The 15,090-nt window shown below is 39.8% G+C and overlaps 1 long non-coding RNA gene across 1 annotated transcript; it reads left to right on the top strand.

Annotated features, from left to right (window-relative positions):
• Nucleotides 1-6,339: 6,339 nt before the first annotated feature.
• LOC141144829 (uncharacterized) lies at nt 6,340-13,367 on the top strand. Its single transcript, XR_012244469.1, has 2 exons — nt 6,340-7,020; nt 12,700-13,367. It is a non-coding gene; the product is annotated as an uncharacterized lncRNA (long non-coding RNA).
• The last annotated feature ends 1,723 nt before the right edge of the window (nt 13,368-15,090 follow it).

The following is a 15,090-nucleotide window of genomic DNA, read 5'->3' as shown; positions in this document are numbered from 1 at the left end:
GGAGGGATTGGCAGAGAGGGGTAGCAGACACTGAGCGGTTTGTAAGGTGGATGAGTCTGGCAGCAGCATTCATGATGGACTGAAGGGGGGATAGTCTATTTAAAGGTAAGCCAATGAGGAGGGAGTTGCAGTAGTCAAGGCGAGAGATAACCAGGGAGTGAATCAGGAGCTTTGTGGTTTCATTGGTTAGAAATGGACATAGTTTAGAGATGTTGCGGAGGTTGAGGCGGCAAGCTTTGGAAAGTGATTGGATGTGGGGCTGAAAGGAGAGTTCAGAGTCCAGGATAACACCTAGCACCCTGACATGTGGGGATGGGTGGATGGTTGTGCCATTGCTCTTGACAGAGAAGTCAGGGGAAGAGGCACGTGGGGGAGGAAATATATAAATAACTTATGTATACATTTTTTAATTAGAAAAATAATAATACCTTTTAAATGTTACTGTTTTTCTGAAAAATATGTAATATTAATTATGTTTTTTTTAGTCATGTCAGGTCTCATAGTTATAAACAATGCAAAGCATTGGCCAAAAATAAACACACACACACTCACACACACACACTGGCATATTACATGTATTTTTGTATGATGCACAACAAATAGTTACATAAAGTCAAGTTCAAATTGAAAACATTTATAACTTAATGGAAATATATAAGACCAACAAGAGAGGTTGCAATGGGAATAGCTCTCACCAATTTGTAAGGGACAGCTGTCAGCAATGCTGTTTTATAACTACGAACAAAAGCAATGCATTTCCTATCATTTTCTAACAGCAGATAGTTCTTTAACAGCTGATACATCTGAAGAGCATTGTTATATGAAATGTCGAACTATGATTGACAGCAAAGGTGTAGAAAAAGCTCTAGAGAATACTGATCATAAAGTAAATAGCAGTGAAACCTTACGAATAAGATAGCATTTTACATTAGGAATTAACCTTTTTCACTTATCCTCTGTAATTATTGGAAGACATGTTTCAGTGTTCTTCCTATGAAAATGTAGATGTCCAAACATTTGAAATGATTGAAACGTAAATATCTGTAACATTAACTAAAAGAACACTGCATCCCCTTTCCCTTACAAAAAAAAAGCATACTGTTGGCACGTGTTGTGTATTTCTAAGCACAAATACATAGATACACATAATGTGGTCATTAGAGTAAAGTATGTGAACCAATACAATTGCACAAAGTGTCCAACACAAATCCATTGCTATTCTGCAGTCTCTCTAAACTGCTTAAGCAGTCATACAAGAAGGAAAATGCAAAAACAACCATGTACAAACACTTGGCATGACCTACAAAGGTACTGAATTTGTTTTCATGGAAAGAATTGCTGATTACTCTGATGTTATAGATAAAGAGTATTAAAGTGGATGTAAACCCCATTCATGAAATCTGACCTGGTCACATACACACATACAGTATATCTGTAGTGGTTTACTTGTCCCTCTCTAAAGCCCTAAGTTCCGTATCTTTCTGCTGCTCTGTTCCTCTGTTATCAGCATGATCATTTCTGACAAGCTCTCCAACATAGGAAATAAAAGCAGCTGGAAATTTGTGTCAGGGAGGGTGCTATAAATAGATTAGCAGAGAGCTTGTCTATTCACAGCACAGCTCTGCAAGTTTCTTTGTACCTCTGCTAATGTAAAGGGGGTGTGCCTTTCCTCCAATCAGCTGTCACACAGGGTATGCTCAGACTCCCCTCCCACTGCTGAAACAGGAAGAAGCATTTCTAACACTATATGCACTTTGTAAAGAATATAGAAACCTGAAGAAAGCAAATATACAGTATCTTACAAAAGTGAGTACACCCATCACATTTTTGTAAATATTTTCATGTGACAACACTGAAGAAATGACACTTTGCTACAATGTAAAGTAGTGAGTGTACAGCTTGTATAACAGTGTAAATTTGCTGTCCCCTCAAAATAACTCAGCACACAGCCATCCATGTCTAAACCACTGGCAACAAAAGTGAGTACACCCCTAAGTGAAAATGTCCAAATTGGGCCCAATTAGCCATTTGCCCGGCGTCATGTGATTCATTAGTGTTACAAGGTCTCAGGTGTGAATGGGGAGCAGGTGTATTAAATTTTGTGTTATCGCTCTCACTCTTGTTACGTTCGATTTTGAAATGAAAGATATCAAGGATCTGATAGCATTCTTGCAGGTACAAGTCTTTTACTTAGTATAATAAATACAGATAAAACAGTGTACATTGATCCACAGCTGAAGGGAGTATGGCCATTATACAAATGTGAGTTCAGCTTTTATAAAGAAATTACAGAATGTTTGTAAAGGGGAACTCTGCATGAGCCTCTCACAAGATTTTCATAATTCCAGACTCCAGGTATTCTGTATCTTAACACTCTCTAATACTGGTCACTGGAAGTTCAACATGGCACCTCATGGCAAAGAATTTTCTGAGGATCTGGAAAAAAGAATTGTTGCTCTATATAAAGATGGCCTAGGCCTAGGTTGAGTGCACGTGCTCAGCGTCTTATACATAGGTTGTCTTTGTGAAGTAGATGTATGAGTGCTGCCAGCATTGCTGCAGAGGTTAAAGGGGTGGGGGATCAGTCTGTCAGTGCTCAGACCATACACCGCACACTGCATCAAATTCTATCCCGGAAGGAAGCCTCTTCTAAAGATATGCACAAAAAATAATGCAAACAGTTTGCTGAAGACAAGGAGACTAAGGACATGGATTATGTCCTGTGGTCTGATTAGACAAAGATAAACTTATTTGGTTCAGATGGTGTCAAGCATGTGTGGTGGCAACCAGGTGAGGAGTACAAAGACAAGTGTGTCTTGCCTACAGTCAAGCATGGTGGTGGGAGTGTCATGGTCTGGGGCTGCATGAGTGCTGTCGGAACTGGGGAGCTACAGTTCATTGAGGGAACCATGAATGCCAACATGTACTGTGACATACTGAAGCACAGCATGATCCCCTCCCTTCAGAGACTGGGTCGCAGGGCAGTATTCCAACATGATAACGACCCCAAACACACCTCCAAGATGATCACTGCCTTGCTAAAGAAGCTGAGGGTAAAGGTGATGGACTGACCAAGCATGTCTCCAGACCTAAACCCTATTGAGCATCTGTGGGGCATCCTCAAATGGAAGGTGGAGGAGCGCAAGGTCTCTAACATCTACCAGCTCTGTGATATTGTCATGGAGGAGAGGAAGAGGACTCCAGTGGCAACCTGTGAAGCTCTGGTGAACTCCATGCCCAAGAGGGTTAAGGCAGTGCTGCAAAATATTGGTGGCCACACAAAATATTGACACTTTGGGCCCAATTTGGACATTTTCAATCAGGGGTGTACTCACTTTTTTTGCCAGCTGTTTAGACATTAATGGCTGTGTGTTGAGTTATTTTGAGGGGACAGCAAATTTACACTGTTATACAATCTGTACACTCACTACTTTACATTGTAGCAAAGTGTCATTTCTTCAGTATTGTCACATGAAAAGGTATAATAAAATAGTTACAAAAATGAGAGGGGTGTACTCACTTTTGTCAGATACTGTACTTGGCCCCCATTGCAATGCCTTTCTTTTGTCTAAATAATTTTTTGTTGTGCCAGAAATAGTTGCTACACATTGCTAATTCCAATGCCTTCAAGAGAAACTCTTTTTGTTTACCCTTAAAGTTGGGTTTCCTATTTAGGGCCCACTGTACTGCCTTGAGTGCATCCTCCTGTTTAATGTTGGTATACAGTGAATTAACTTCCACACTAGCTAAGAGACATCCTTCGTTCACTTGTATTGTTTTTCATATGTTTATGAGGTCCTTGCTGTCCTTTAGGTAAGCTGGAATTTCTTGGGTCATGAGTTGGATAGAATAGTCTAGGTATTCCGTCACCCTTCTGAATAGGGAGTCTACCCCACTAATTATAGGCCTACTTCTTGGGGGGGGGGTTGGCATCCTTATGTATTTTAGGTACCTGATAGATAACTGATGTGAGTGGTTCATATGTGTCCTGGTCAGAAATAAGTTTATCAAGTTTTCTTTCATAATCTTCTTTTCTAAGGATAACAATCCCTCTCCATTTGTCCGCTGGTTGGATCACAATTTTCTTTCTTTTTTCTAGTTCCTCTAAACCATTCTTGATGTCTGAATGGATTTTGGCTTTATTCCTTGGATACCCTGTTCCACTAGAAATGTAAACACTTCTAGACTCTGATTATTCTTCATCTTGGGGTTAAATGTAGTATGGTTTCTCAGACCACTATGTTAAAATTCTGTTGCCTCCACTGGAGCTGTATCTTCAGTGGTATTATTTTCTGCATTTTCTTTATATTTAGTTTCCTCATACATTTTTGTAGGTCTATTTATGTGTTGAATTTGTTCATATTTCTATCTGGGGTGTATTTAAGACCTAATTCTTGCACTGACAGTTACTCTTTGGTGAATTCTATATCTTCTCTTTTTCTTTTGCCTCTGCCCCCCTCTGCATCCTCTCCTTTTTCCTCTTCTTCTCTCCTCCATGGGGGGGTTGGCATATGTATGCCAATTCTGTATTGCTTATAGATTCCAATGGCTAGAATAAATTAGTTGCCAGTAGAATGCACTAATGCTTAAACGCTATATTCTACTAAAGGCTCCTAAATGTGCCTAAATGCACTTGAAATGCACGGCTATTAAAGTGGACCTTTAGATAAAAAATAAAAATGGGCAACAGGCAGGATTTTTAATATTGAAGAGACATCTCTTTACTCTTCTGCCTTCAAATTACTGACCTGCCTGTTCACCCCTGTACATGCACAACTCATTGTACAAATTCAGCAATGCAGAAGCCGATGTCGATGCCAATGACAGCGTTTGACAATTGAGACCCAGAAGATGTCAGCGGTCGGCAGAGAGTTCCAATTTACCCCGCTTGCCATCCGCGCTATAGCCAAAAGATGGCTACAGCACAGGCTTCCAATGACGGGAGAGTGCCCCTTTTGGCATGCAGGCAGCATGCTCTGTGATAGCTGAGTCCTTCAGACTCAGCTGATCACAGATCAAGGTAAAGGGCCAATCACAGCAGCCCTTTACTACGTGATCAACTGGCAACCAATGCCAGCTGATCACAAGTAGTAAACACAAGCCGGTTATCGGCTTTTCTGCTCTCATACTGACAGCATGATTGATAGACGTGTGCATTTTGTTTCGTTCCGACTTCGTATTTTAACAAATTTTGACAAATTGAACTTTTCTTATTATTATTATTATTAATTTATTGTGTTCCATTTGTTTAGATGTGGCATTCGTTATTTCGGATAATTCATAACTTCGGATAAATTCGTATTCGTTCCATTGACTAACAACTAAATTTGAAAGGAAATTCCAATACCTATAATTGAATAGTTATTATTAGTTAGTGAGTTCGTTATTATTTCAAATTTTTTGGCTTTTTGTTCTTTCGAATTCTCCTTCTTTGCAGATTTTCGAATTTCTGAATTTTCCAATTTTCAAATTTACGGATTTTCGAATTTACGAATTTTTGGATTTTCAGATTTTTGAGTTTTCAAATTTACAAAATTTAGTATTTGCAAATTTTTGAATTTACAAATTTACGAATTTCAATCATAACGAATGACCCGAAAAATGAAAAAAAAAACAAAAACAAATGAAACTAAAACGAAAACGAATGAATTTGTTGGCAGTACAAGTCTAGTGACTGGCTTGTGTTATGGACATGTGCACTGATAATCAGGGCACTAATTATCAGTGTCCTGATTATCAGTACAGTCCCCAACAGTTCCCACCAGTGTGGCCAATCAGTGCCCACCAGTGTTGCAAAAAGTGCCCACCAGTGCTGCCAATCAGTATCCATCAGTGCCCACCAGTGCCACCTATCAGTGCCCATCAGTGTCACTTATCACTGCTGCCTATCAGTGCCACCTATCAGTTAGCATCAGTGCCATCTATCAGTGCCCATCAGTGCAGCCTCATTAGTGCCACCTCCATAGTGCCGCCTCATCAGTGCCACCTATCCATGCTCATCAGGGCCACCTATCCATGCCCATCAGTGCAGCCTCATCAGTGCCCATTATTGAAGGGGACAAATTACCTGTTTGCAAAATTTTATAGCAAAAAATTTTATTTTTTAAATCTCAGGTCTTTTTTAATTTGTTTAGCAAAAAGTAAAAACCCCAGTGGTGATTAAATACCACCAAAGGAAAGCTCTATTTTTGTGAAATAAAATGATAACAATTTAATATGGGTACAGTGTTGCATGACCACGCAATTGTCATTCAAAATGTGACAGCACTGAAAGCTGAAAATTGGCCTGGATAGGAAGGGGGTAAATGTGCCCAGTGGGCAAGTGGTTAAGGAGTGTGAAGATATAGGAAATATAGGAACCATATCTTTTTATAAATTCAGGGTTCCTCTTCAATATGAAATTGTATTCTCATTTAACTTGTTTTTCTGTTTCTGAATTCTTTTGGTATTGCAACACATGTGGTTGACCAGTTGACATTAAAATGTTCTGCCAATGATATGACACAATTCTCGGAAAAGATGAGATAGGGAAAGATGTTGACATAGAAAGTCCCTGTCCAAAAGTCAACTTAACTTCTTTCCAAGTAATTATTCTTACAATTATTTCTCCCTTTCTGTCAAAATAACTTGACAGTTGAAATTAGCCAGGTCAAAGTAACCCAGAAAACTCAGAACACTGGCCAAGAACTGTGTTGAAATATTGAGTGAAATGCTTATTGAAATGCGTACTTGTGATGTGTAACTTTGGGCTTGTGCCCACCATAAGATTATTGTATAACCATTCTCTATAAATATCTGAAATCATTTGTAATCGGGATCACTCCTGACTGAGGAGTGGTCCGCTGTTCAGCGTACATTCTGAAGTAAACCTATATGAGACGATGCAGCTCTATTGGCATTGATGTCCTTTATTTCAAGGTTCAACTTTACATTTGGTGACCCCGAACGTTTCTTCTTGTTTGCATCTCCACCACCGGCTCTCCACCCTCTCCAGGACAGACAGCAGCAATGAGGCCTCAGGTGAGAAAACTTTTATTTTCTCATTATAAATACTGTCTTTTCTGTGCAGTGTTGAGGGACCTGTTGGGGGAGTGCAGCCACAGAAGGTAACACGTTTCCTATTTTGATTTTGCCTGCATACATGTCTCTGTATGGTTACTAAGGAATGTTAAAGGTACCTATTATAATTTAAAGCATGCTAAGTAATGATCATTTTAAGCACTTGCCTTTTTCTCCTTGTCTCCAGAAATGACAATGTATATATATTTTATGAAGGGATGTATAAGTGCAGGTACCACAATTTCTGAATAGTGAGTAGAAGTTGGTGGTGGTGTTGAATTTTTTTGTATAAACGTTTGTGGTCCTAAGGCAGATTGGTATTGCCTTCAGCGGATATCCACAAATGGGTGAATGATGTTTTTTGAACGTTTGTGGTCCTAAGGCAGATTGGTATTGCCTTCAGCGGATATCCACAAATGGGTGAATGACCTGCTGTGTGTTCTCTGGAATAGGGAGTCTAGATAGGGACTAGCCTATTGCCACTCAGAAAGGAGACATCCTTCTGAGAGTAGAACGAGCGAGATATCTCAGCTTATGTACTGGGCTGCTGGTACACAGCCATAATGTTAAACGGTGGAGCTCTCAGTCCCGGAGTTCCAAATTATTGTCATTTCTAAAGAGACTAATGAGAAATTGTGATAAATATGGAAAAAAAAATGTTTTGCCTGTCATGAATACATTTGGGTTAACAAAAAAGAAAAAAAAGTTATTGAAAATAGCAAAAGCAACAGGGCTAAGTATTGTTAAATTGCAACCAAGTGCTCCTATCATCAAAATGATGGTGAGTGGAGACCCAGATGCCCTGAAACATCATGTAAAATGGTAAAATGGTGTAAATTAACAGAGTATGGGAGGGACCCATCTAAACGGTGGCCACCAGAGAGGTCCCCCTAATACACCTACAATTGATGCATTGTTTAATTTGCTTTTTAAAAGGTCTGATTGTGGGGGGATTGAATGTTTAGCAGCCTGGGAAGAGTTATCTAGGAAAAATATAAAACCACCCCCCTATAAAATGTGTTCAGAGAAAGCTGCTTTACAGGTAGAAGATGAGGATGAAATGCCCAATGCTTGGGCTTCCCCTTATGATACGATAAGAAAAGAATTATTAGGAGCGTCTGCACCTATGGTATAGCAAGTGGAGACTACAGGAGGGGAGTCAGCTAATGGGGATACAGGAGACCACTCCAAGTATTATGACAGAAACTCCACAGTGTAGACTCATAGGTAAACTTGTTAATAAACAGTATTCCCCACATTACCGTAGAGAACAATCATTCTATGATGTAGATAATACAATGACATTTGAAAAAGATGGGGAACTGTGGCAGTATACTCCAGCAAGAGCAGATGCTTTAGCAAGATTTAATAAATTAAGTAAATTGGATACTAATACTCCTCCAGTAGGGAGTTCTAGAGATCATGCCTCGCCTGTGTTAACTAGGCAACAGGTAAAACGCTTGGGATTACTACCCCAGCATACCCCAGAAGATAGACTAAGGACAAAAGAGTATTTTAAATCCAAATTAGAACCATTTGGACAAATGCCCTTGAGAGAGGTAGCTTTACCGGGGGAAGAAGATGACCAGGGTAATTACAATGCAAGAATAGGAAAAGTGTATGTCCCCTAGAAACCTAATGAAATTAGGGCAATTATTGCTGATCTACCCAACTTAGAGAAATGTCCAAAGAAATGGTATAAAAAGTTGATGTTGATAGAGAAAATGCAACAAGCTGCATATATTGATATGTGGATCTTGATTGATTGTGCAGTGTCAGAAAAGTATGTGTATGTATGGAATGTATTTGCAAGATATGCGAGCATTAATGGATGTTGTGCAAAAGAAAGGTGAAGATGTATGTTAGAAATGCCCCAAGAATGGGGGCTTAGGGTCAGCAGATAGTGGAGTGTGGTGATTTGATTAATGTAAATTTCATTCCTTCCCTGAACTTGCTGTCTTGAATTTGGGACAAAATACAGAACCAATGATTGATGTTTCAGTTAATGGTTTGTCTATTCTGTGTTTAATAGATAAAGGCGATTCAAAGAGTTTGTTAAATATATGTGATGCCAATGTTTCCACTTCGAATCAGCAGGTAATTTTGGTCGGGGTAAGTAATGATGTAATTACTGCCAAAGTTACTGAACCTCTATAAGTAAGAATGAGAGGTCAGTGTCATAAATGTTCTTTTGTTTTATCGCCATAACTCCCCTGACAGTCTGCTAGACAGAGGTATAGTAATAAATATAGGAGTAACTATAGTTTTAATCACTGAAGGAATGGGAGTAAAATATACTTGAAGTAAAGGGAGACTTTAGATTTGCTCCTTATGCCAGAAATGTATTAACCCCAAGCGCAAGGGGCTATTGTAAATATTTATAGTGACTCAACCTATGCTGTAGGCATAATGCATAGTTTTGCACAACTCTAGCAAGAGAGGGGTTATCTGACAGCAGCAGGAACCCCTATACAACATAAAGAATTAATTGCTACATTATTGGCAGCGGTCCAGCTGCTTCTTAAAGTTGCAGTAATTAAATGTGAAGCACATATTAGAGCAGATGATAGCATATCACTTGGAAATGCTTTGGCTGATAGGTATGCTAAAGATGTTATACATTCTTATGAGCCAATTACAGTGCTTCCAACATTCCTGCTCACAGATCTTCAAGTGGATCTGGATATTTTTTTCAGCCCTGCAGGCAAGCTCGCCTCATACGTCCTTTTGGACCACAAAGGGAGCTGTTTGTGGGACAGATGGTATATGGAAACTAAAACACAGACTGGTTGCTCCTCTGACATTATTTCCTTCTTTGTTTGCTTTGAGCCATGGGCCTTGCCATGTCTCAACAGGAGGGATGAGTCGGGTGGTAGCCAGAGATTGGTGGGCTCCAGGTTTTTCTGCATATGCTGCTAAAAAGTTACTGAATGTTCTATATGTCAAATGCATAACATAGGAAAGTCAGTGCCCACTCCCATGAGGCATATTCCACATACTGAGGAGCCATTTCAAATTGTGCAAATTGACTTCTCGGATATGCCCCCTTGTGGTCGATTTAAGTATTTTTTTTGGTTTGCATTGATCAATTTTTAAACTGGCCAAGAGGCTTGGCCCACGTCCAAAAATGAAGCCCGAACTGTGGTAAAATGTCGAGGGAATTGATCCCAAGGTTTGGTATAGGGTCAATAATTTCCTCAGATAGAGGTACACATTTCGATAATAAACTTATGGCAGAAGTAATGAATATTTTGGGTATGAAACAGCAATTGCATACTCCTTACAGACCTCAAGCTAGTGGGATGGTGGAATGCAGCAATCAAACCCTGAAGAGGTATTTGGCCAAAATAACTGCTAATGGACAAAGCACATGGGTAGAAGCATTACCTATAGCCTTGGCAACCATTAGGACTAGCCGTAAAGAGAAGCATGGACTGTCACCTTTTGACATATTATTTGGGCGACCGCCCAGGAGACTACATTCATCTCTTGTGCAGCCAGAGACAGTGACTTTAATAAATGGTCAAGATTCCATGATAGAATACATTGCAAATTGGCAAATGTGTTTTCTGATACTTTTTCCAGAGCGAAAGCAGGACAACCTGTGGACACAAGTGAAGGAACTCATGGACTAAAGGCAGGAGATTGGGTGTATATTAAGAATCACACACCCCGGACTACTTTGTCTCCTAAGTGGAAAGGACCATCTCAGGTCATTCTTGTGTCTCCTACTGCAGTGAAGCTGAAAGACTATAAGTATTGGGTGCATGGTTCACACTGTAAGAAGTCTGTGGTTCCAAAAGAGAATATAAGCCGGTCTGCCGCTGGCAAGAATTGTTCTGTACCTTTACCTTCCAGGTCTCCTCCACTGACTCGTGCGCGAGCAAGAAAACTGCAGAATGAATCTCCTAGGGCCTAAGATGAATGTGAAGCTCTGGAGTGTTATCATCTGCGGTGGAGTGGTGGTATGGATTACAGTCATGGCATATGAATGGACATACAAAAAAGAAAAGGGTAAGATACAAGACACTTTTCTTTTTAATGCTACTGTAATGGAAGAAAAGCAAAAGGAGTTCCCCTAGCGGACTTTAAAGGCACATTTTTTAAGAAAATATTTTAAAAAAAAGGGTATGTAAAGTAGATAACAGTTTATTAGTTACAAAAAATAATCAAGTGAATCACATAGTTACAAAGTTAAAAACAAGGAATGCATTTCCATAAATATAGAAGTTGATACCAATACATGTGCACCCGACGCGTTTCGGAGTTACTTATGCCTCCTTCTTCAGGGGTGATTGTAGGGTTTGCAACAAGAATTTTATTGGTATCTACGGATATAGGTTGTGCATTCCAAGACGAATTAAAAGAAACATAGATATGTTGACGTACTGCCCATCGGACACGCTCCCTGGTCGTGGTGTGTAGAACTTTAGTGAAGTATAGCAGGAGTATTCACATAGCCACTGTCAAGGTGGAAGTAGAGACGTATAAATATATAGGGTGGTTTTATTCTTCCTTCCAGTAGGAAGAAAGGCCCAAGGTTAGCGGGCATATGACAGTTTAGATCTGAGGTCACACTGGGGCCAAATGTGTATCCTGGTCCGCCTACAATAATGGGGGGCAGTAACTGGTGGTAAATATGGATCAGATGTGGTTCAGAAAGCAAGTGTCACAGCACCTCGCACCAAGAGCGTCCTGTCTGCAGCAGATTGTAATGGAAGAAATGTCACAACTTGAACCGGTTTCAGATGCAAGCTGCCAAGAAACTGAATATTACTAATTGCTGGATATGCACACATGCACCTATTTTTCATAAGACTATACTTTTGTTATGAATACCTAGCACTTTAGCTGAAATGGAGGACAATGACTTTCAAGAAACACAGCGCCACAAAGTACCTATACACTTTCTTAAAAAAGACTTGGTGCACCTTGTTAAAAGGGACCTCACTAATCAGTCAGCTCCAGGAGAAGATGAAATCCCGGGAGGAAAAGAGGAAGAGGATTCTGAGATTAATGAGAAAGATGATGATTCTCCTGATAGGCCTACATTTTATCCTAAGTCAGATGATAATTTTACAAATGTTGAAACACATGACAGAGAGATTAAACCATTGTTTTCTATTCCTTGGGTAAATAGATGTTGTATTAAAAAGGCTTTCAGTTTCATCATTGATTTGGCAGACCTGATGGATAACATTACTGCCCTGCATGATAGAAACTTTATAGCCCTTGCTATAGAATTAAAGATGATCAAGAAGGAAGTTTTGCAGCACTGGCTGGTGCTGGATTATCTCACGGCCATTCAAGGAGGAATATGCGCCATAGTGGGAACTACTTGTTGTAACTACATTGGAAATGATACTAAGACTGAAGATGCCATCATTTCGCATGTAGAAAAGGTACAACAAATGAAGGGTAAATTTCACAAAGCGTATACCGAAACTACTTGGGTTGAAGGTAACTGGGAAAGCTGGCTTTCCTGGCTCAATCCTGGGTTTTCTGGTATTGCAGGATTGTTTTCTGGAATTTTACATGGTATTTTATACATTGTAGGAATTAGGTATAAATGTTATATAAATGTTGTTTGAAAATAATCACACGTGCTGGTACTAATATTGGTTCTTCTGAGCCCTTAAGGTCTCGAGTCAGAACTGCTCATGAGATGGTGATCCATATACCTGAAGATCAACCTAAAGATACAGAAGAAGCTTAAAAGGGATACCGAAAGAATTCTAAACACAGGAGGGGCTGTGAAGATATAGGAAATATAGGAACCATATCTTTTTATAAATTCAGGGTTCCTCTTCAATATGAAATTGTATTCTCATTTAACTTGTTTTTCTGTTTCTGAATTCTTTTGGTATTGCAACACATGTGGTTGACCAGTTGACATTAAAATGTTCTGCCAATGATATGACACAATTCTCGGAAAAGATGAGATAGGGAAAGATGTTGACATAGAAAGTCCCTGTCCAAAAGTCAACTTAACTTCTTTCCAAGTAATTATTCTTACAATTATTTCTCCCTTTCTGTCAAAATAACTTGACAGTTGAAATTAGCCAGGTCAAAGTAACCCAGAAAACTCAGAACACTGGCCAAGAACTGTGTTGAAATATTGAGTGAAATGCTTATTGAAATGCGTACTTGTGATGTGTAACTTTGGGCTTGTGCCCACCATAAGATTATTGTATAACCATTCTCTATAAATATCTGAAATCATTTGTAATCGGGATCACTCCTGACTGAGGAGTGGTCCGCTGTTCAGCGTACATTCTGAAGTAAACCTATATGAGACGATGCAGCTCTATTGGCGTTGATGTCCTTTATTTCAAGGTTCAACTTTACAGGAGCATTTTCCTGCCTTGACTTCTGGTGCTTAGAGGTGCTTTTATAGATGCCCCATATGCATGAGGCCTTAAGACCCTCTAAAATTTTCCAAAAAGGAGCTGATTATTTCAGTAATTTTGTGTGCCCTTTTCATAGAGTACTCTCAAACCACACCTCTAATCTCATTTTTTGCATATTTGAGTAACCTTAACCTTTTTGCAAAATGTCATAATCCCAGAGAGTCACATACCTTTTCCATTATAGACCCTAATTGTTTAACCACTTAAGGACCGAGCCTCTTTTTGACACTTGTTGAAGTTAAAATCATTTTTTTTTTGCTAGAAAATTACTTAGAACACCCAAGCATTACATATATATATTTTTTAGACACCCTAGAGAATAAAATGATGGGCGTTGCAATAATTTATGTCACACCATATTTGCGCAGCGGTGTTACAAGCGCATTTAAAAAAAAAAAAAGACATAAACTTAAAAAATAAGACAACATTAAATTTAGCCCAATTTTTTTATATTGTGAAAGATAATGTTACGCCAAGTAAATTGATACCCAACATGTCATGCTTCAAAACTGCGCCCGCTCATGGAATGGCGACAAGCTTTGACCCTTAAAAATCTCCAAAATGTCTACAAGTCACCAGTTTTGAGTTACAGAGGAGGTCTAGTGCTAGAATGAGAAGGAGGGCACAAGCATATAGGCGCGACAACATGGGCATGCGGTTGCCCCTCCCTTTCATAATTTAAACTAAAAAATAAAATAAAATTCACATAATTTACCACTTTAAATATGCTGAAATGAAAATAGGCTGAAAACAGGATTCAGGAGACTAAGATATGCATCAGGTGACCTCTGGGGAATTTCCAGAAGGTCACGTAATGCATTGGAAAATTCTGGAAGCAGGGCTCATTATAAATAGGATGTCGCTCTGAGGTAACCACCAATGGGTCTGTCACAGCTGAACAAGCTCCACCTCAGTCATGTCCAATAGGTCCCTGGTGAGTGCTTGAGCGGGCGGGTAGCAGTGGAGGGAGAAGAATGGCTACAGCAGTGCCTTCAAATGGCTGAAGAGGAAGAGACACAGTGGGGACAAAGAACAGAGGAAATAGCAGAGAGAAATGAAGGCTCACCTGTTCACCACCAGAGGAGAAGGAGACCGCCACTCAGGAGACTGCAACAGCACTGTCAGAGCCGCGGGGGTCCGCCATCCTGGCCGCCCCCACCACTGAGTATTACAGAGCTGCAGGAGTAACCGCGGAGGCTGGACATAGAAGAACCAATCAGAGGAATAAGTAGAAGCGGAAGGTCCCATTCCCGTCACAACCCAGAAGAGGCAGAGCGAGAGTCATTCAGATGGAGCAAAGCAGAGAACAGGAGAAAAATTCAGTCACAGGAGTGGTTGCTTGGCAACAGGCTAGTCACAGCTCCAGGCAAGTAAACAGTGAAAGCAGCCTAATGTCAGAACATGGGCAGCCAATACCCTCGCTGGCCAGCGGAGGCAACAGTGAGCAGCATATAGCTGCTCCTATTCATCAGCACCATCTAGTGTTCACGGTGAGTTATACAACATATTACATTATAATAAAGAAGTGCTACTATGTGAGATTAGGCGTAGACCAGTGACAAGATCTTTCCATAACTGGCTTCAGTCATTTACAATTTACGCAAGTGTTCTGGGTGAAAAC

This window comes from Aquarana catesbeiana, linkage group LG05 (genome assembly GCF_042186555.1).
Source record: "Aquarana catesbeiana isolate 2022-GZ linkage group LG05, ASM4218655v1, whole genome shotgun sequence".
Classification (NCBI taxonomy): Eukaryota; Metazoa; Chordata; class Amphibia; order Anura; family Ranidae; genus Aquarana; species Aquarana catesbeiana.
The sequence above is the reverse complement of the archived record's forward strand: the minus strand, read 5'-3'. Positions and strand labels throughout refer to the sequence as shown.